The sequence below is a fragment of the Botryllus schlosseri genome, chromosome 5 (assembly GCF_051294905.1).
Source record: "Botryllus schlosseri isolate E-star chromosome 5, Bs_hap1, whole genome shotgun sequence".
Lineage (NCBI taxonomy): Eukaryota > Metazoa > Chordata > Ascidiacea > Stolidobranchia > Styelidae > Botryllus > Botryllus schlosseri.
The window spans coordinates 20,940,195-20,963,398 of record NC_137240.1 but is presented as its reverse complement, the minus strand read 5'-3'; the positions used below and the strand labels follow the sequence as shown (position 1 = coordinate 20,963,398).

General features: G+C 40.3%; 1 long non-coding RNA gene across 1 annotated transcript; it reads right to left on the bottom strand.

Annotated features, from left to right (window-relative positions):
* Positions 1-10,952: 10,952 nt before the first annotated feature.
* LOC145440035 (uncharacterized) lies at positions 10,953-11,491 on the bottom strand. Its single transcript, XR_013915409.1, has 2 exons — positions 11,299-11,491; positions 10,953-11,201 (listed from the first exon to the last, which is right to left on the bottom strand). It is a non-coding gene; the product is annotated as an uncharacterized LOC145440035 (long non-coding RNA).
* Between the last annotated feature and the right edge of the window lie 11,713 nt (positions 11,492-23,204).

Sequence of the window (23,204 nt, the reverse complement as noted above, 5' to 3'; positions counted from 1 at the left end):
ATCAGACTTGAGCCTAATCGTCCTATTTTGATACACTCTAGAGCAGTTGATCTTAACCTTTACTAACCTGGGGATGACTTACGCTAAACTGCAAGCCTTCGCCAACCCCTAATTTTCGCTTATTCAATGTAAACCAAAATCGACCACAATACGCATCTAACTACACATCTATAATATTACTATAGATTACTGATGCACAGAAAGATCCGCATATTGCCAGAGTGTTAAAAGAACAAAACCGTTAAAATCTGATTTTCTTACAGACCAAAATATCGTAATGAATATTTATTGCAAATCAGTGTGACTTCTGGTGTTCCAATTTTGGAAATGCGAGCTTCAACTTGCATTCGAGATAGCTTATTACAGATAGCGGCGATTCTAGTTTACCGCATTTTCTTAATATCCATCCAGTTAAGATTGGCGAGGCTTAACCTTGGAAAGGGTCTCACAACATCGTGATAGTAATTGATTAGTGACAAATGACCTAATAAATAAATGAGGGTCTCGATTTCGGACCGCAACGTTGCCTGACTACGCCATTGCACTAGCACTGGGAAGCAGGAACTCCCGGTCCCGGAATCAAACCATTTTTCTGAGCAGATCTCGAGATTATTCCTATTAAAATCCCCGGATTACTCGAGACTAATAGAGAGCATCTAAAAAGCTGATATAACGCTGTGCTGCCTGTTGTGGTTTCAAAGTTACTTTACAATATCATCTGATCATTTCGAACTCTCCACGTTGGTGTTATAATGAATAATAACAACTATGGCACACTAATAAATTAGTCAATCCTTCACTGCAACCTGCCGTACGTCGATCGAGTAGTTTGGTGTAAGTCATGGATATTATCAAATATTGTAGTTTGCAACATATACGTAACCGCAACTCACCCGCTAAAATGCACATCTTCTATCAAGGCTTGCAATTAACAATCAAATATCCAATTATTCCGATTGGGAGACTGATACTTGTTGGTGCGTTACCACAAGGATATTATGAAATTGACATGTCTGGTACTTAGTATGAGGTTTCCAGACATCCGGAATTTCCCAGACATGTCCGGAATTGCACTGGTAATACTGCGTCCGAGAAAAATTTCTAAAATATGCCGAAATGTCCGAAATTTTGAATGTTTGAAGTAAGCTCATAATGTTTCCGTAAATCAAAATAAACAAGATTATTTTTGGGCAGATTTATGCTACATGGATTTTTTCTTCACGTTGCGCCCGAGTTTGTATCACATATATTGGTTTTAATATGGGTACTACCGCCCTCGCAAAAACTGCGATCAAAAATAAATAAATAAAAATAACATTCATATAGAAAAAAAATTCTAATTGTAATTGCAATTACAAGATAACGGCATATTCATAGAGTCGGATTAGGTCATTGGATGCTTTATTCAAAGATAGTGGTTCTAAACCAGGGGATAGTTTGCATTAATTTTGGGGTTGGCGAAGATGTTGCACGTAATCAGCTTCCAAAATAGACCGTGAGTTAGTATTGGCAAATGTACCGACCTTTAATTGGTAATCAGCTCATCAAATTTTCAGCTGGGCCACGGAACATTTTCAAATTGGAAACGAAGTCGCGACCATAAAAGGTTGGAAAACACTGGATGTGCGGTGTTTACATAGCTCAGTGGTGCATTGCGGACCGTCAATAGGCTGATACATATTCTTATCGGTGTGACTTGAACATGACTTAACAATTTTAATTACGCTCCTTGCATTTCGAAGTCATCATCACTGTTAAAAATATTCTATGCCAAATTACTGGTCTGGTCCTGGCAGCAGTTTTACGACTCTGAGACCAGTAAATTTGAAAAATATTTTCCCGTAAATATTATTGACCGTAATTTATTTTTACAAATACTGACTGTTAAAATTTTTACGGAATACTCCCGTTACTTGATGTAACGGAAAACGGCTGTAATACCAAGTTACTGGTCTAGTCCAGTGCAGCAGTTTTACGCTGATGAGACCAGTAAATTCGAAATAACTCTCCCCGTAATATGATTTTACATATGCTGACCGTAGGAAATTTTACGGAACATTTCCGTAACCTAAGGTAACAGAAATCTGCTGTAATATCAATATACTCGTCTGGTCCCTTGCAGCAGTTTTACGTTCCTGAGACCAGTGAATTTGAATCAGGTTTATTTGGTGCGGGAACACGTAAAAAAAAAGTAAGTGTGGATAATGACGGAAATCCAGTCTTTCTTGTGGAGATCATCGGTCAGCAACTGCCTGAATGAAGAGGGCTTCATCAAAACTTCAGCAGCAGTTGAAGGACTGTACTTTGGGCCATGCTCTTTTGTAGGTTCTTCTATAATCTGAACAAAGATTATGCTGTCATCAACACCGTTACAATTTGGAAACTTTGAGACGCTATAGTATGACATACTGCGACTTTTCATATTCTTGTCAATTTCTCAAATAATGATGGCCTAGGATAGCGATGTCGAACATAAGGCCAACAGGCCGCATGCGGCCTGCGAAGCAATTCTGAGTAGTTTGAAAAACCCCTGTATTACCCAGCACATTTTCTAACAAATGTTGAGATATTATTGTAAGAAATGCTTCCCGCAAGGCCACAAATGTCAAGATCATAGACCGTAATATAATTATCCGACAGTGGTGTTATGGTTTTACTCTAGTCGTCATCAGGAACAAGTTGGTGATACTGACATCCAATTCCAAAAACTCCAAAAAGTGCACACTGAGTTCATATTTTTATGAAGAAATGAGCCAAAAAGTTGTTATTCGTGAAGTGAAAAAAAAACTGTTATATGCAGGTCGCATGGAGAATATAATAGTTATAAAAAATACAATTCAAATATATTTGGTCGCACTGCTGTATCACTTCTACTCAAAGGCCCCAGACAGACAGAGAAACCCGAATGACGATTAATAATGAGCCAAATTCTAACGTCTGGTTTACAATTAAATCACTTGTGTTCCTCAAAGCGCATACGATGAGTTAACGGCAGTTTACGATTAAAACAAATGGAGCATACAAATATGTCAGCTTATTCCGTGGTTAGAGTCAGTGTTTAAGCGGTTGAATTCAAACGATCAATCTTTGAATTTTTGCCAAACTTCCGTTGTTTGCGAGTAAAGGTGCTGCTAGAATATATCCATATGATATGATCGTGAATGTTATGTAATATACCAAAATGTATACAGGATTGATAATAAACTATTCAAGCGAAAAGTAAGGTCGGGCGTTTTGATGTACCGTAACATTTTGGAATGATTTGACTGATCCGGCCCGCGAGCGGTTTGAAAGTTTGAATCTGGCCAGTGACGCAAGTTGAGTTTGGCCTAGGACTTCGTACCTGAATCATCTTTTCCAGCGTGATTGCAAACTTTTCTGGCAATACTCCTTTGCATCGCACGTCCAATGTATTTCGCACGGCATCGTGCTAGAAGCGAGAGGCGAAATGATCCCTTTCTATCACATAAGCATTCGACGTCATGATTCATAATGCCATAACGCTTCCATTTTCGTGTAGTTCAATGTCAGAAAATGTAATACATTCTTATAAGCCATAACTTCTGTTCACCATTAAACTGTAACGAAAATACATACGTCTTCAGAAACAGGACTGAGAATAACTTGCCAGATTTGAGCTCGGATACTGCTATACCTACAATATCTGCTATCAACACCTGCAATATTCTAAATCTAGAGTTAAGCTGTGGCTTCGAAACCCTCAATATCTTACATCGCAACGCATCTTGTTATTATCCAATACGAAAACATCGCGTCGATATAATATCTGTCTCGGAACATTCAGCCGCACGTGCTCAGGCTCAGATATGTCTGACGTCTGACGCCACTATGTCTGGAATATGTATGACGTCACAATGTACTGTTCGCTCGAGCAGCTATGAATTCATGATCAAACAATTCACAAGGCCATTCGCAGGAAAAAGGTAAAGGACGTCTACTACTCTCGTCTCATGGCAAACGAGCATGGCGGCTAAACACCAGCTCCAGTGTTTCGATATATAGTTTGCATCATACATGCGTTAGGGAGTCTACAATGGTGGCAGAACTGGTCCAACAGATAATTACACAAAATATCATACCTGCAGTAAAACTACATAACATACCAAATTCGCTTGCCATGCTACTATTGCTAGACCTTTATGTCTCAAAGGATACTATTTATGAAGCGATATAAACGATGGTATCTGCAATGCCCAAATGTTCGGATACCATTCACCGATTAGCAATCAGCACGGCCATCGATGTCGTAATTTGGTTGATGATTGAAACATGATGTAATTACGAAAATCATATATATATATTATATATGTCCATAAGACCGTAAGCGTGTAAAATGATCGAATTGTGAGTTCAATAGCAATGTTGCAAATAATGATTATCCAGTAAATCGCTTTTACGAATGCAAAAGTAAATCCGGAATACTTATTATCCAGTAAATTGCTTTTACAAATCCAAAAGTAAATCTGAAATACTGGTTATCCCGTAAATTGCTTCTACGAATTCAATCTGTAATTTTTTTACCCTCTAAAAACAAGTAAATTTACTTTTGACGTGCCCGTATATTAATTTAACGGGCATTTACCGTTAATATAACTGACGGTACAAATTTACTGGTATAATTTGGGTAAATCTACGAATATTTCTAAGAGTGATCCTCCACCAGCTCGACCGCTAACTTTGATCATGTGGGATCAAAATTATGTAGTAATATATGGAAGAACCAATGATATTGACATAATTCATTCAAATCATTTAACGACCAGATGTATATAGAAACCAGATGCAATTGGTAAGCCCCCAGAAATTGCATCGATTATCCTACGGTGGGCCAACGATCAGTGTTCATTTGGACGGGAAGGGGCTGAAGAAATGTGGCTGCGGCCCTGGTTACAACGAGCCAGGGCAAGCCGTGTTGGAAAACTACAATTCTGATAAACAAAGAGAATTACAGATGGCCCCAAAGCCAGCTATCAAAAAGCCGTCGGATACAAAACCTCAGAAACACACAAGCAGCGATAGAGTGACTACCAGAGCAAGCAGCCAAGCGAAAAAGCCGAATAATAATAAGAAGGACAAACGCACCAATTCTCCCAACAGAACCGGTGGCGAATCTATTGAAACTAACGTTGATTAACGTAAATGGATTTTCAAATAGAATGCAAAATCTGGAACAATATATACAAATCGGCAAATCGCTATCGACGCTACACCCGACGAAATTATGCGCAACGTATACGACGGACCACAAGCTCGGACAATAATGAAAGCTATCCGATAGTGCGCGACAAATTGTATTTATCGACCCACAAAACCAAACATTTCACCCACAACCTATCCCAAGCATCCTAACCTCCCATCTCATCCCATAATCCCAACCCTTCCTCAACCCATATCACTCCCCCACCAATACCCACCCAAATTATCCACCAACCATCATAATCGATGAAATTACGACTAAAAAGACTTAATATGAATAAGCGGCGGCTTTTACTATACGACTTCAGCTACAAATTCGCCTTCGACAACGACTGCGATGAGATGACCCGATGATGGAGACGAACCAAACCGAAAGAAATGCATTTATTAAACTATTGATATTTTTTTGTATACATAATTGAATAAAAATCACAAAAACGGTTACAACTTACAACACTCAACCGCATATTCCTGAACCGGATCGTGACCGCCTCTAGTTGATAGACAAAGCTTTGCTGATGTCACGTCATCTTGATCGAAAATGTGCCCATACCTCATTTGAAAATCCACTAGTGGGCGTTAAAGAACGTCCGGAATTGGGGTCACAAAATATGGTAACCCTAACGTAGTAGCACTCCTAAGCAGTGTTGGGATGACTCTAGACATGACTTGACTCGAGTCAGACTCGAGTCACTATTTCGTATGACTTGACTTGACTCGGCGTATCAGAAACGTGGATTGACTCGTGACTCGAAGCAAAATACACGAGTCAATTTCAAGTCATCAAGTAATCGGTGTCGATAAAAATCATTGCATATGTTCGGATTGCTCGCTCAACGCTGGGTGTATCCCGTGAGAGCGCCCAATCATTCAATGATCGGGCGTTTTACTGAGCCTCCAATGTTCTCTCACAAATATATTGATCGCAAACGACGTGATCGAATCTTACAGCCTACGTTGTCTTAACTATTGTATAGGAAAGTAATTTAATACCAAAATGTCTATTCCTGTTCTGTGTTCTCAACTAAACAATCAAATCTCTTGTTTTATTGAAATTGAATTCAAAAATAGTTTATATAGTCCTCAACCATTGTCGCAGGCTCGAATTGTATCATATCAATTTGCAAAAGGGTAATGTATTACATCTTATCAATTCGTTTCTCTATTCTCTATTTGGGCTGGTAACTATAAACTGAGGCTGTGCAGTTACTTACGTAGTTTATTAGTTCTACTTATATGGGAGCGATACAGCGCCTCACTTGCGTTAATATTTAACTCTATACCCCTTCATCGGTTCAAAATCAATGACCACTTAATCTGTATTTCAGACAGCTAGCAAAATACAATGACGTAATCACGCCTCATACCTCAAAAGGCAATTTGACTTGAATTTTGAGTTGTGACTTGACTCGTGACTTGACTTGACTTGACTCGACTTGACTCGAGTCACCTCCAACAATCGACTGACTTGACTTGACTCGACTCACCTTCGAAAATCGATTGACTTAACTTGACTCAAGTCAAAATGTGCAATGACTCGAAATGACTCGTGACTCGAAGGTAGTGACTTGATCCCAACACTGCTCTTAACCATTTCCCCTCACGCAATTTAATACCAAACATACCAAGATTTTACCCCTGGGTTTGGTAATCAAGCGCTAGCGTTTTGCATAGGAACAATTAGGGCTTCAAGGTAGCATGCCGCATGCATGTACTCCATCTTTATAGGCCAGTAGCATCTGTGCAATATGGTTCATCGACACACGAGCAGGCGACACTTCAACATGCGATAATAGGGCATGCGACATTTCAGCATGTGGGTAAAATTTATGGTTGGCTGGGTATGGTTTAGATCAGTGGTTGTCAACCAGCGGTCCGCGAAACCTTTGAATTTGTAAAAATTTTGATAGCCTAATTTTTCTTTTATTTTTAAATAGGTAAAGCATGAGACAGCGGTGCTTCATAATTGCAAAAACTTTAGGACTCACATCATTCAAACGTTTTTTTTCCTAATCTGTATCAATGAAAGAATTGCAACCTTGCCACGAAATCCATTTTCTCTTGTGATATAACCACTAAATAACTTCAAAAGTAGATGCTAGGTAGAAATGACTAGGCTGGACGTGATATGTTCATTAAAAACTCACACCAAGTGCTGTCGTCAGATACGTTAGTAGTATAGTAGATCGCTCGTGATGTGCCTGGGGCTCTTATGGCGGGGTGGTGAGCGGCTGGGAAAGCGGGGGTGGTGAGCGGCTCTTATTTCTTATGGCGGGGGTGGTGAGCGGCTATTGCGTCTTACGGCGGGGGTGGTGAGCGGCTCTTATTTCTTATGGCGGGGGTCGTGAGCGGCTGGAAAACCGGGGGTGGTGAGCGGCTCTTATTTCTTATGGCGGGGGTGGTGAGCGGCTATTGCGTCTTATTACGGGGGTGGTGATTCGTACTTTCAGGCATCTCTCGCGTGGTGTTGAATAGTCACCAACAATAACCGCACAAACGGAAACGTGGCTTGTAAGAGGATTTACGCAGTGCGTGCGACCTATATTTCGAATGACCAATGAATAATACTTTCAGATCGGATTATTCACACCTTCCGCTGTTTCGCACCTACAGAATAATCTGCTGTATATGGCGGTGCGGCATGTGGCTATTGCGTCTTATGGGTGCGGTCGTGATTCGTACTTTCGGATATAGGCTGCGGCGGTGACTCGTATTGAAAACTCGGGGTCGTGATTCGTACTTTCGGGTATAGGCTCCGGTCGCATGATAGCGTTATGAAGATAGGGATCGGTCGCATGCTAACGTTTTCGGATATAGGCGGTGGCGACAAGTCGTACTCTCGGGTATTTAGTTTGCCACAGAGCCGGCGTAGACGGTGGTTCGAATATCAACAATAGTCGCGTTCGCAAACTAACACTTCAAAAAGATGTGAAATATTTGTAAAATCCTACGATCGCTCACAAGATACCACTTCCGACATATCGATCTATCACTAAATACACAACCGAAGTTGAATTGTAATTGAATGCGTAAATTTATCACCTCGACATCAGAATTCGAAAACAACAACTTGATGCTTTATGTTCTCACTCTAATTTCATGATAAGTGTAATAAGTGCCGAATAACAGATACACCACCGGCGAGACTTGAATACCAACAAATTGTCACTTATTTCTATTCTAGCCGTAATCCTTTGTGAAGTTAACGCTTATTCAAAAAGGTGTGAAATATTTGCAAAACCCGCGATCACTGACAAGATGTCTCGGACATAACCATCTTTCACGACTTGGTGTCATAACCATACCGATCGCTCACGCGGTGAAATTTTAGTAATCAGTTTGTCACAGAACTTGATTTCGCTGGTAAGATTTAACAAGTAACGAATAACAGACCGCCAGTGTCGGTAACTTGAATAGCGACAAATTGTCACTTATTTCCGCTCTAACCCTAATCCTCTGTGAAGTGAACGCTTATTCAAAAGGGTGTGATATAATTTTAAAATCCGACGACCACTCACCGGATAATGCTTCAGACATAGCAATCCCTCATGCCCGCTCACAAGGTAATATTTCGGTAATTAGTTTGTCCCAGAACCAGCGCAGACGGTGATTCGAAAACCAACAATTTGTCACTTGCCCGCGATCGCTATATGTTTCACGCCTCTCGAATAGTGGCTGACTTTAGTTGCGTGATAAGATCCATGAAAATATTCAATCAATGTGTTAGTTTGTCAACTTGAAAAGTAACTCACTACACAAATCAAGTTGAATCGTATTTGAATGTATTGATTCGACCCAACTCAAATCCTTTGACAAATCCTATTAACGCGATCTGTTGAATCGAACGTAACCTGAATATTACTGACGCAAACATTCACCCGCATCGGATCATTCACACATTCCACGCCGCTGTTTTAACACTTATAGAATCAATACCAACTATCTCTAACCCGATAATATTCAATCATTTTGGTAATTTGCCAACTTTAAATCCATTCGCGGGGTGTACTAAAGGTAAATCCAAATAATCCAGAATGAAATATTTGGACTTTGACATTGCGCGAATTGAAATAGGTTTCACGATCCTTACATCTTTCACATAGATCAATCTACTTTGCTAACGTAAAGTGCTGAGTCATCACATGATTACCCTCACAACAAAACAGCTAGAAGATATTATCATACAAAAATATTCCTAACCCTTTGCGCACCAGTGACAAATCATACGACAAACATTTTTTGTGAGTCGAATTGTTGTTCAGTGTCAAGTCTACCTGTCGAAACGTACATTAAAACAACACAGTCACAATTCAATTAAAACCACGAATCTATTTTCATTTCGTCACAAACAGAAAAATAAAGTTTCTTTCCCCCAACACATACTTGTAACCAATCGCTTTCATTAAACAAACAACTCCATAAAAGTATTTACTTTCTACAACATAGACATTCCGATGTAGTCAAGAAATATTTTTATTAATCAAAATAATCGATTTCTGTAAACGGCGTTAGTGTGTGCATGTCATACCTGTGGGTCCCGTCTTAAAATGGACACGACACGACTGAATGTAAGGGGATAGAAGTCTATCGCATCGATTTACACGTGGTCTTCGCTACGGTTTCAAAAAACGAATCATCTATTTTGCATTGATCGAGACCGAGCGAACCAGTTACATGTATTCGCGGTAATGATTTTGCTTGTCATATGCGAATGATAGGATTGCTACTCCGACAAATCAAATCAACATACAACAATCTTCTGACGATCATAATAGCAATTTCATTTTCCGCCCCTTCGTAACTGTATACGCACGAAAAGTATATTGTACAACTCGGTAACTACGTTTAACAAGACCAATCACACTACCAGTGTTGAACACAAGATACCTACCCAAGTCAAAATATCATACTGGTTCGGACAACTGACGTTTACCTGTGTAAAATTATCATTTTCACCTGGAGGTCAGCCGTTACCTGAGTAAAAATACCTTTATTCTTTGGAGATTTATCGTTTAATCAGAGTAACAAACCCCTTTTCACTTATAAATATATTTTTATACTGGATAACAAACCCCCTTTCCTTTGGGAATCTATTTTTTTCCGTGGGTAACAAATCTTTTTCACTTGGAAATATATTTTTTCTCCAGTAACAAACCTTTTTCGCTTGGAAAGATATTTTTTCCTTGAGCAACAAACCATTTTCACATAGTGGTCCGTCGTTTACCCAGTGTAACAATACATTTTCACTTGGAAATCTGTCATTTACCTGAGTACCAATACCGTTTTCACTTGGAAATCTATCTTTTCCCTGGCTAACAATATCATTTTCGTTTTGAAAACTGACAACCACACCGGACCAATTTGATATTTTTGTATATTGTTACAACGGACAGTGACAAAATATACACCAACAACGACTCCGATACATTTGTGTAATCACATATTCACTTGTTCTGGTGCATCCCATCAAAATCGGCGGTTAGCCACACACACACACACACACACACAATAACAATGCGCTATTTCGATATGACTGCGATGTCCCTGTTCGTGCTTTAGATTTTCCAGAATCAATCCGTCTAAAGTTGTAATCCTGCGACTTTGTTAACTGATTGATATACGGATAACAGTCTTCGGAAAATGTAGGAACGCATGCTACCCATCGTGCGCGCGATTCTCGGTTACTTGTGATTAATTTCCTTGCTCACACTATACAGATTATACATACACGCGAATGGGTGGATCAATTCCATCATTTGTTGTTTATTGAAAACTCGATAAAGTGCATTTGTTTATATATCAACAAGGTTGGGAATATCCACTGTTGTAGTCATCTTGTTCTAGTGGAATATATAATCCCAGTAGAGTCCGATTTAACAATTTTCCACGGGTTATGAAATCTTCATCTGTCTCTCGTAATTTCGTCAGTGGAAGTTGTAGTGTTACGAACGCTTTATTCAGGTCATCAAGCAGCTGATCCCAATCTGCAAAATATTAAATCACATAAGAGGATTCATAATAAGAGAGGATTCATAGCGCTTTAAAATCTAACAGTGTTTCTATAACAACTATAGACCTCACCCTTGGAACACTCTTTCAAATCTTTATGTTGTCTCGACACGCGTTGTTCGTATAATTCATGCGATATCTCTCGATTCAAATACAGCTCCACGAAGTGTACATGATCGCGGCGTTGTACAAGTGTCTTTTCGTGTAACCGAGTCAGGCCTGCTTGTTCCAGAACAGATATTATGTAATCACTAACCATCTGTAAAACAAGACAGATTTCAGGAAATATTATTACTAAAACGTTTTAGTTACAAGTTGACATTTCGAAAATACCCATAGATTGTAAACAAAGTTTCACCTAAAACTATCAGTGTTCACCACAAGATTATGTTCACAATGACCAAGGGAATCATGTTTGCAAAAATCATCGGTTGTAGCATCGCTACTTTCAGAGTCAGAACGAGTTCGTTTCAAACTGTTTGCGATTCGATGTTGATCAAGGAAAAATTGGAATTTTCGATGTCGCTTGCGGGTTCTCAAGTAGGCTTGTCTCTCTTCGTGACCGAAAAGCGGTATCCACGAACAATTTTTTCCCAAGACCACATAATTTGTAAGCTTTGCTCTGTTGAATAGGATGTGGTTATCACTCGGTGTCTTTCGATCAGGAAATTGAAGTTGAAGTAGTGCTTCTATGCAGACACTTCGGACACGAATCCATTTCTCGTCTAGTTCCTGCCGGCGCGCCTTGGATAGATCGGGTATCGTGCGGTCTTGTGAGTTGTCGTCGGTATCGTGAATCGAGAGCTGTGTTAATTCCTGCTCCAGTTCAAGCGTCTCTTTGTGCAAACTATTTAAATCTAATTCTGACATTACTGACTCAATATATGAAATAGCGTTATCCATCTGGAAAACAAATGACACATTAGCACATAAAAAATACAAGTAAATCATAATAATAGCAGACACACAGATAAAATACAATAACACACAAAATATATAATTACGTCACAATGGTATTACACATTCAATGGCAGGGTTGACACACCATCCTCAAGTACTCGACGTTTGGCGTAGAAATAGGAAAATGTTTTACGCTGTTGTTTGTACGTATAGACACCCCCCATCTCTATACCGAAACCCCTTGTTCACCCCACCGGTCGATTGCCTAGATGTCAAGACACCCAGAAAAGTTTCGAAATCGATTTGGTTGGATTTCTGGAGCCCTTTGGAAGCTAATTTTTTCTTTGGCCCATCGCAAAAGTAATTTTTGGATTGGAGTCCACAGAAAGATGTACCACCTTCATACTCCACTTCCATCAAACCCGGTTGACGAAGGTAATACGCATACGTGTCTTTGCAACACTGCCTCGATCGGTCAAAAGAAACCGGATCAGTCAAAAACTCAGTTCGGTGTTCGTCACAAAAATAGCGTGGAAACCAGTTCTCGTAATTGAGATAAAATTCATCTCTTTTCTCGGGGATAAGGATATCATCGAATGAGGCTGAATGCGAGAGATAGAGGGAGTCTGTGTCCATCATTAATAGCATGAAGCACTCGTCACGGAAATATTTACACAAGCAGTCATAAAAAAACGACAACATCTTGAGCTTAGCGTTGTTATAAACCCAGAATCCCACTTGAATACAGTTACCCCACTTGATCGTTTTAGGTCGCTTCGTTATTTCAAATAGATCAGCGTTCAATTCGTCACATTTCACAAAAACACGATCCTTCACGTTGGCGCCCAATTCGTTTTTATCACAGAAAGAGGTTCGTTTGAATTTACGTGGATTCATCAAGACCCGGCCATAACTGCTATTTCCGGCTAATTTTTGCGTCAGGGCAATGATCTCTAGGCTGGGGTCACGATCCCCATCGCGTCGACAGTCTGAGACATTTTTTGCAAAGTTGTCAAAACAGGTCTTTTTTGTGAATTCGACAGCCTCATGAATTTTGGATATAACCAACCCGTGCTCTACATACCACTTGATCAAGTCGGAGGTCAACAAGATTTTCTTGCCCCAGTATGAAGCAACCAACATGCGCGTGGGTTTGGTGAGTAATTTACGATCAATGGCAAACTGTTTCATGTGACCTGACCAATGCTCGCGAGACACCATCGTATTTTTGAATATCGGACATAGTTCAACAAACTTCCTTTGTAAATGTTTTGGTGTAAAAATATCGACTGATAAACATCCGAAGAATTTACCGGACATTACCATCTCCATCAATTTTTGTGCGGTGACAGATTTGGTTCAAGTCAATTGTGGTTGAATACCGTTAAGAAATCGCACAATATCAGGATTTTCCTGCTTTTCCGTGCGCCAGTCGCATTCCCATTTACATATGACTTGATAATTGAGGCTTTTGTAATAATCATGAACACGTTTAGTTCGTTCTCGACGCTCCATGTCATCACAGCCAAATCTGCACTGAAGTGCATGAAAATGACATCCAAGAAAAGACAAGATTACCCCTTGACCAGCAGAATTACGATAGAACCCATCAGCAGGATAATTACGGGCTCCTACGCGGATTTCAGGTCCATTAAAAGCATGGTGGACATGTACATTGTGGGTATACGAATACCAGTTTGACCATTGAGCTGCAGTCTCCCCCCATTTCGGTGCGGTCTTTACAGGTTTGAATTTAGTACACTCAGCATCGAGTGGTTGCCAAATACCGGGAAGCCAGTTGGACTAGGTTCACTCAAAGCAAAAAGATATAACGAATTGCTGTCCAGCCCTGTTACATGTTGGGTAATCTGAGCGTTTTCCATATAAAAAAATTCTTTGATTCGAGTTTCACCCTGTTTTTGATATCGATGAAAAATAACTGACGGTCCACCCACTAAGTTGTCTCTGAATAGCGAAACCAGATCCTGGTGTTTCTCATTGAACAAGGTGAAATCGCGCGGAATGCTATTGAAAAGATGCCTCCAAACAACCCCGGGTAGGGAGACAGCTTCTTTGAATATATCCACGCTGAATTGACTTTTGAAAGATTGAAATTGTTTTTCTAACCCCTCAATGAAGTAATGAGTATCGATTGCGCTGTACCATTTGAGGTAATCACGTAAAGTTGTCATTTTGTTATCGTTCCAAACCTTCAAACAGTTTTCATATTCAGCTTTGGATATATTACGTTACCTTTAGTACACCCCGCGAATGGATTTAAAGTTGGCAAATTACCAAAATGATTGAATATTATCGGGTTAGAGATAGTTGGTATTGATTCTATAAGTGTTAAAACAGCGGCGTGGAATGTGTGAATGATCCGATGCGGGTGAATGTTGGCGTCAGTAATATTCAGGTTACGTTCGATTCAACAGATCGCGTTAATAGGATTTGTCAAAGGATTTGAGTTGGGTCGAATCAATACATTCAAATACGATTCAACTTGATTTGTGTAGTGAGTTACATTTCAAGTTGACAAACTAACACATTGATTGAATATTTTCATGGATCTTATCACGCAACTAAAGTCAGCCACTATTCGAGAGGCGTGAAACATATAGCGATCGCGGGCAAGTGACAAATTGTTGGTTTTCGAATCACCGTCTGCGCTGGTTCTGGGACAAACTAATTACCGAAATATTACCTTGTGAGCGGGCATGAGGGATTGCTATGTCTGAAGCATTATCCGGTGAGTGGTCGTCGGATTTTAAAATTACATCACACCCTTTTGAATAAGCGTTCACTTCACAGAGGATTAGGGTTAGAGCGGAAATAAGTGACAATTTGTCGCTATTCAAGTTACCGACACTGGCGGTCTGTTATTCGTTACTTGTTAAATCTTACCAGCGAAATCAAGTTCTGTGACAAACTGATTACTAAAATTTCACCGCGTGAGCGATCGGTATGGTTATGACACCAAGTCGTGAAAGATGGTTATGTCCGAGACATTATCTTGTCGGTGATCGCGGGGTTTTGCAAATATTTCACACCTTTTTGAATAAGCGTTAACTTCACAAAGGAATACGGCTAGAATAGAAATAAGTGACAATTTGTTGGTATTCAAGTCTCGCCGGTGGTTTATCTGTTATTCGGCACTTATTACACTTATCATGAAATTAGAATGAGAACATAAAGCATCAAGTTGTTGTTTTCGAATTTTGATGTCGAGGTGATAAATTTACGCATTCAATTACAATTCAACTTCGGTTGTGTATTGAGTGATAGATCGATATGTCGGAAGTGGTATCTTGTGAGCGATCGTAGGATTTTACAAATATTTCACATCTTTTTGAAGTGTTAGTTTGCGAACGCGACTATTGTTGATATTCGAATCACCGTCTACGCCGGCTCTGTGGCACACTAAATACCCGAGAGTACGACTTGTCACCACCGCCTATATCCGAAAACGTTAGCATGCGACCGATCCCTATCTCCATAACGCTATCATGCGACCGGAGCCTATACCCGAAAGTACGAATCACGACCCCGAGTTTTCAATACGAGTCACCGCCGCAGCCTATATCCGAAAGTACGAATCACGACCGCACCCATAAGACGCAATAGCCACATGCCGCCCCGCCATATACAGCAGATTATTCTGTAGGTGCGAAACAGCGGAAGGTGTGAATAATCCGATCTGAAAGTAATATTCAGCGGTCATTCGAAATATAGGTCGCACGCACTGCGTAAATCCTCTTACAAGCCACGTTTCCGTTTGTGCGGTTATTGTTGGTGACTATTCAACACCACGCGAGAGATGCCTGAAAGTACGAATCACCACCCCCGCCATAAGACGCAATAGCCGCTCACCACCCCCGCCATAAGAAATAAGAGCCGCTCACCACCCCCGGTTTTCCAGCCGCTCACGACCCCCGCCATAAGAAATAAGAGCCGCTCACCACCCCCGCCGTAAGACGCAATAGCCGCTCACCACCCCCGCCATAAGAAATAAGAGCCGCTCACCACCCCCGCTTTCCCAGCCGCTCACCACCCCGCCATATGAGCCCCAGGCACATCACGAGCGATCTACTATACTACTTACGTTACGCGTTAATATTACATTCTCCACCAATATAGCTTTGTTGAAATGGATTTTTGACCGGCACTCGCTCATATCTAATCGAAGACGTGGACATTCAAGACAATAAATATAGCTGCAAAATTATGTTCTAAATATTAAAAGTCTACCTTCTATACATATCTTTTGATGTTTTATTTTGAAGTAAAGTCATTTTGTGGCTGTATATCAGGAGCGGGCAACGTACGGCCGGCGGGCCGGATCCGTCCCGGGGAATTTTCCGTCTTAAATGATAATGTTGCCCGCTGCCGCAGTCTGCTGAGATTTCCAACTACGTCAAATTTTAGTGACTGTATGTTATTATATACGCGTGTGCGCAGCGTGCGAGAGTGGAGCTTACGCGTAAGTTCGTTGAAGCGAGAAGACTTGCTGTTTCGGCATTGACGATGTACTTAACCTTAATGTCGTCTGTGGTAATCATGGTGTTTATCGACTACAATGGTCACTTACACCAGGCTGATATTTCTTATTTTTCATTCCGTAACCGCCGACTTGTAGCACGGCACACTTCTTGGCTTTGTAAGACTCAAGGGTACCATATTTTGGAAATCTAAAAGGAGGACACTTTTACAAAATTTTCAGGCTTGCAAAACAGGAGGAAAATCCTGAAAAAATGGTAAATTTTTTCCACTTCGTGGTCGATTGAATAAAAAAAAGGGGAACTTTCTCACTTAGTGCCCAAAATACAGTTTATCCTTTCAGTCGGTTGACACAAAAAGGTCAACTTTCCGGCTCATCCCCCGAAATAGCCGCTGGAGCGTTACCTCAGTGCTAGTTTACTGTATCTCTGTGGATTCTGCCATATATTTAACCAAAATTCTCAAAAAAGAGGACAAAATCTCAAAAAAGAGGACATTTGGGCGTTCTCCGAGGACACTTTCAAAAATGTCAAAAAAGTGGACAAATCTTCTTAAAAGAGGACGTATGGTAACCCTAGTAAGACACCGCTTAAACCAGGGTTCGCCAACTCAAAACGGGGCGCGGGCCACTTTTCAAATTTCGTATAGAGGACGTGGACCGCATTAATTCAATATCGAGATTAATCAGGCCACACAGTTGAACAACGACGTTATCTCGTCACCTACTCAACCCGAATGAATTGATATCTTGGTAAATTAGGGCTATCGGGGTTATCGAACGCCTTGAAATCTTAATTAAGGATTGCACCGTGTGTTGACTGATCAGATAGAATCAGATATGGCGGCGCTTGTATGACAATGCTACTCTCAAATCCACATTGTCTTCGTCACTATCGGCGAGAAATGGCTTTGATGTGACATTGCTGTCGTTAAAACACAATCCTTAAATACGATTTATTCCTTGTATATATGAATAAATGGGTGAATAATTTATTGATTCAGCAATCCGACCCGCCAAGTACTTAACTTTCCTATATCCGGCCCGCCGACTAGAGATGTTGCCCGCCCCTGCTGTATATCACTAGCCTATAAATAATATTTGCACAAGATGGATGACGGTTGTACGATAATTGAACTAATTTTGAACGACATCTTGAGGAGTTCCGCGGGGGTCCGGGACGTTCCAAAAGGGTTCCGTGAAGACAAAAAGGATGTGAACCAATGGTTTAGATTGAGTATTGCGTTAGTATTAGGTTTGGAGTTGAGATATATGCCAGGGTTGATTTCGAGATTTGGATAGGGGTTGGAGGAAGATTTGGGGTTTTGAGACCACATGCCAAAGAGTTGCGTGCAAAAATGACGCATGCCGATCTGTCGTTTTTCAAAGCTCATATGTCGCGCAACCGTGCTATACATATCAATGCTGGTATTAATATTATGCACCTTTAAATAACTTACGGGCATGTTACTTTTTATTAGGCACTGTTGATGGAATCATTGACGATGGTGATTTTACATATCTGCAGTGAAACCAACAGAACTGGCTGCAAACCAACACAATTCAACAAAACACATTGGCAGTCAATCACCAACATTTTATTTCAGGCTCCAATCAATCACGGTGATTGAGTGGTGATTTTCCGCCCATTTTATCAGTCCAGTGAATCCCAACTGGGGTCAACGAAACCTCCTAATGTTAACATGATTGATAAACTAATTTGTGATTTTCTACGTCAAAAGGTACTTCCTAAAATCCATTTTGCTTCCATAACTGCTGAAACATCAGCGATCACATCAATACAACGGCCGTTTGAGGCATCCTCTTGATAACCCCCTACATTTAGTCAAGTGGCAGTGTTGTGATGACTCGAGTCATGACTTGACTTGAGGCAGACTCGAGTCACCTTTTTCTTATGACTTGACTTGACTTGAGTCACTTGGCTAAAATGACTTGACTTGACTCGGCGTATCAGAAATGTTGATTGACTCGTGACTCGGAGCAAAATTTACGAGTCAATTTCATGTCATCAAGTAATCGGTATCGATAAAAATCACTGTATCTCCCATATGTTCGAAATGTTCGCGAAACACTGGTGTAACCCGTGAGAGCGACCAATCATTCAATGACCGTGCGTTTTACTGAGCCTACATTGTTCTCTCACAAATAAATGGACCACAAACGAAGTGATAGAAGCTTACAGCATACGTTGTCCTAAAATAGTAGTAAAGTAATTTAATAGCAAAATATTCATTTCTGTTCTCTGTTCTTACCTTGGCCAAACCTCTTGTTTTATTGAAATTGAATATAGGTCATATACTCCTCAACCTAACATTGGTGCAGGCTCGAATTGTATCATATCAATATGTAAATGCGGTAATGTATTACATCTTATCAATTCGTTTCTCTATTTTGGCAGGTAATTATAAACTGAGGATATGCAATTGCGAGCGAACAGGGTCTTCTGTCGCTCGTTTGTCGGTTCATATAATCAATCTGTATTTCAGACAGCTAGCAAAATGCAATGTCATAATCATGCCTAATATTTCGAAAAGGCAACATGACTTGAATTGTGACTTTACTCGTGACTTGACTTGACTCGACTTGACTCGAGTCACCTCCGTAAATCCAGTGACTTGACTTGACTCGAGTCACCTTCGAAAATCGATTAACTTGACTTGACTCGAGTCAAAATGTGCAATGACCCGAAATGACTCGTGACTCGAAGGTGGTGACTTGATCCCAACACTGTCAAGTGGTAGACCTTTTGATACGAACATATTTCTAATTAACAATTTTTTTCACGGTTCACGAGAAAGATGACAAATTTGAATATAGGGGTCGGTCAATATTGGCCAAGTGTTCATTCCCAGGAAATTAGTTTACATTTACAGTCGCCTAGATAACATTCACAAAGTATTTTCCTAATCGGTCCTAGTGATAAACATATTCAATATTCCACAAGAAATTCGAGATAAGCTGCTTGATAGCATTGACTATGCTCCATAGACCTGTTACGTTTATTTTAAAATACTTTTATCAATTTTGGTGGCACATGTTGCAGTCACACCGAAATTTGTCATCGGAAGCGTTACGGGTTATTATTTCATCCATCTCCACCTATTTTTGTGAGTGTGAATATTCTGTTCTCTCGCTCATATCGGAGGCGCTGATTTGCATGAGATGGCCACACATTTCAACTTTTCTTCAGTCATGCTGCTGCGAACATCCCAGTCAATGAATTCGAGTTGAAACAATAAAAGTCATCAAAATAAATATAGCAGGCTCGACAATCCGATGTGGCAAGCTTCGATAATTTTGCAACGCGAGATAATTTGACGCACACGACATGCGATTCTTAAGAGTGGTATTCCAAAAAACGTGTCGCAATTGAGTATATTCTTAAAGAGTACTTCGGCATTGACCGTCACTTCGATTTAAATCAGGGGCGTGCAACTTCTCCAGTCGGCGGGTCTGATATGAGAATGGAGTACTTTGCATGCCGGACTCCTGAATCTATACATCAATCGCGTATATATCCACATATACGATGAATAAATTGTATTGTATGTCTAATACTTTAGGTGAAATACTTAGATACCAAAACATAATTAAGGAATTTATTGACGTCATGAACTTCAATAGCTGTTGAATTCAATGAGACATCTGTGGTCGATCAAAGTTGTCAAAAGATTTTTTGGACCCTAACTGCAGCTGCATGTCGAAGGAGAAACCCTCAGTAAAACTGTATATGAAAATCAGTCACATCGGAACGCAGCTTTATCTTGATGATGTTCATGGTCGAAACATTTTGCTAGCAAATATAAGTGGACGTGAACAGAACAAAGATTCATGGCCTCTTTCTCATGATGATATGGACTTGGATTCATTCCGTGACGCATAAAATTTTTCAATGCTTTCAGATTAAGATGTTTTGACGGTATAAAGCTCAAAATTCCATCGCGAGTCAGATCCGGATCCGTAGGTGCACGTCCCTGACTTAAATTGTTGTTTCTCCATTTCATATTATAATATTCATTTGGAGTTCTGTACCTCCAAGAAGCTCTTCATATTATTCATGTTCTACGGGGATTCTGGCATGACATTAGAAGTGAATATATTATTGTTCATAACCTTGTGCCTTTCTACGAACTCTGCACAGATACTTGACAAACAGCCCATAAAATATCAACTAACAGCTACACACATTCACCAATACTCTCAATTTAGACACAACTTCTTATTGGTGCAAGGTCCGTTATTCGTCAAAGTCTAGCAACGGATGGTATATACTAGGCAATTATGGCATTTTAAAATCGCACTATAATTAGGATTATTGATGTTGTCGAAATTTCCAAGTTTCAGCACAAACTAAACTAATTCCTAGTTCAAGAAATAAAAATTCTCCCAGGCGTCTTCGCGCCTCCATCAGATGCTTTCATGCCCCCGCAATGAAAGCGCGCCCGTAGTTTGCCAACCACTGGTCTAGAACCGCTTCCATCGTCAGCCTCAGAAAACAGGTTGGTGAGATTCCGTGCTTGAAACGATAATTATGACAAAACTAAACGTGTATGGCACACCAGTTATACATATTTTGAAATTGGTTTGCTACATATGAAATATTGTTGACCCTAATCTTTAATACGATGGTATTTTCGGGAAAGGCGCATTTATTGCAGTTTACAATCGCCTACAGGTAATAATTGCATCAGGCGATCGTGGTCGCGTGATGATTGAGCTAAATCTGAACTAAAACCTGAAGTGGGACCGTGAAGGGGTTTGGTGGATTAAAAGGGGTGCATGAACGGAGGAACGACTTCTCTAGCCGATGGCTACTTTCAAACGATTTACGAGAAATGTTAACGACTTTTCTGTGAGCTTATTGCATACTCCTCCTTTACGATTGTATTATGAATAATCCTCAAATAAATTGATAATCGGGAACCTACCGTTTTTTTAAATTGTCGACAACGCTATCGAACGTGCATTTCCGCTACTGTATATTTTAGCATCTAAATCGGAAACTAATCCCGACTCCGGGATTTCAAATTTTACCCCGCACTACAAGCCGTGATACATACCATCCTTGTTCAACCTGGTGCATCCATTCCGCCACATGCTCACGCCATATCAGAAAATCATCTATCCATGCAGGCTCCATAATAGGCCTACCCATGTTATCGTACGATGGCGTAGTCGTTACGTGCTCCGATAATCCTATAAATATATCATTGGTATATATTAACTTACGTTCCAGTAGGCCTATATTCGCTAGTATATTGAAATCTATATATTCTAGTAAATGTGATGGTTGATGTTGCTGGTGTTTAATTGCTGAATGAATCGCATTAGCCGCATCATGGAACAGTCAGGTGGCTTCACACTGAATTCTTTGGGAGATTTTTATAATTCATAACTATTAGACACCGTCGAAACAAGACGAAACATGGTAAGACACATTATTTCTCATAGCATTGAGATATCCCTCCTCTCAACTGCAGCAACCGAGCTCTGGCAGACACGTCGTATGGAAACAGAGTAACAAGTAACGCCGAAGGCATTGAGACACTTTCAGGAGCCTTCGGCACTGTGTCGTAAACTTCCGAGCAAAATCAGAGCTGTTGTTCCAGGCAGAGGCCACACGCACATTATTCAGTCGCGACGCATACGTCTTTCAGAGTTTTTCGGAACATTGCCGGTTTCGGAGCTCAAGTGTGGTTTATGCTGGTGTCAGTGGTCTGATCACATTTTAATTGATATTTTCAGAAACAGTGTGACAGTAGGATCTATTATTATAGCATCAGCCAGCACAGCGCTTTGCAGCGACTAGAGGCTGATAGGTCGTTGGTTTGCTAATGTATAGATCACTTGGAGATGCTCCGTAAGGCGCGAGCGTAAGGCACATATATCCATCATTTTCACTTGCAGCCTTCTTTCAGATCCGGTAAAACATTGCGTGGCGTAATCAGTGACTTTGGTAGTTGCAGCAACTTTTATCAATGTTTTTACCAATATATACGTAAAAAATATCCTACTTGTGTGATGACTCATAGCGTAGACTGGGGAGTCAGAGATATATCAGCTCCGGGGTATTTATGTCGTTGATGAAACTGATGATGAGCTGCGACGCATTGAAGAATTGAGTGGTAAATATTGAATGTTTCTTCTATATTAAATTGATAAGATCTATTCAGTTTATCGAGCACGTTCATTGATACTCCGCAAAGGAAGGTGGTGGAGATGGGATGGTGCCATAACATGCTATATTCTAAACGTGCTGTTCGAGAAAACAGAGGATTAGCATCACATTTCCCTATCAATACAACCATATTCCTCACATGATATGGACGAATGCTTATTGCTTATGCTATCGAAAATTGGATACCTGCCGCTATGCATCAATATGAATCAAGCTCGTCACGTATCGCATAGCTCAATTTGCACCTTTTCACAGTCCATTTGAACGAATTACGATCGTTTTCACAACTACTTACTTACTTGAGTACTTTTAAAGTCATTCAATTCTACTTCTACTTCAAGTAGTTTTGGTTGCTTATGGAAGAAGTACTCTTACTCGTACTTG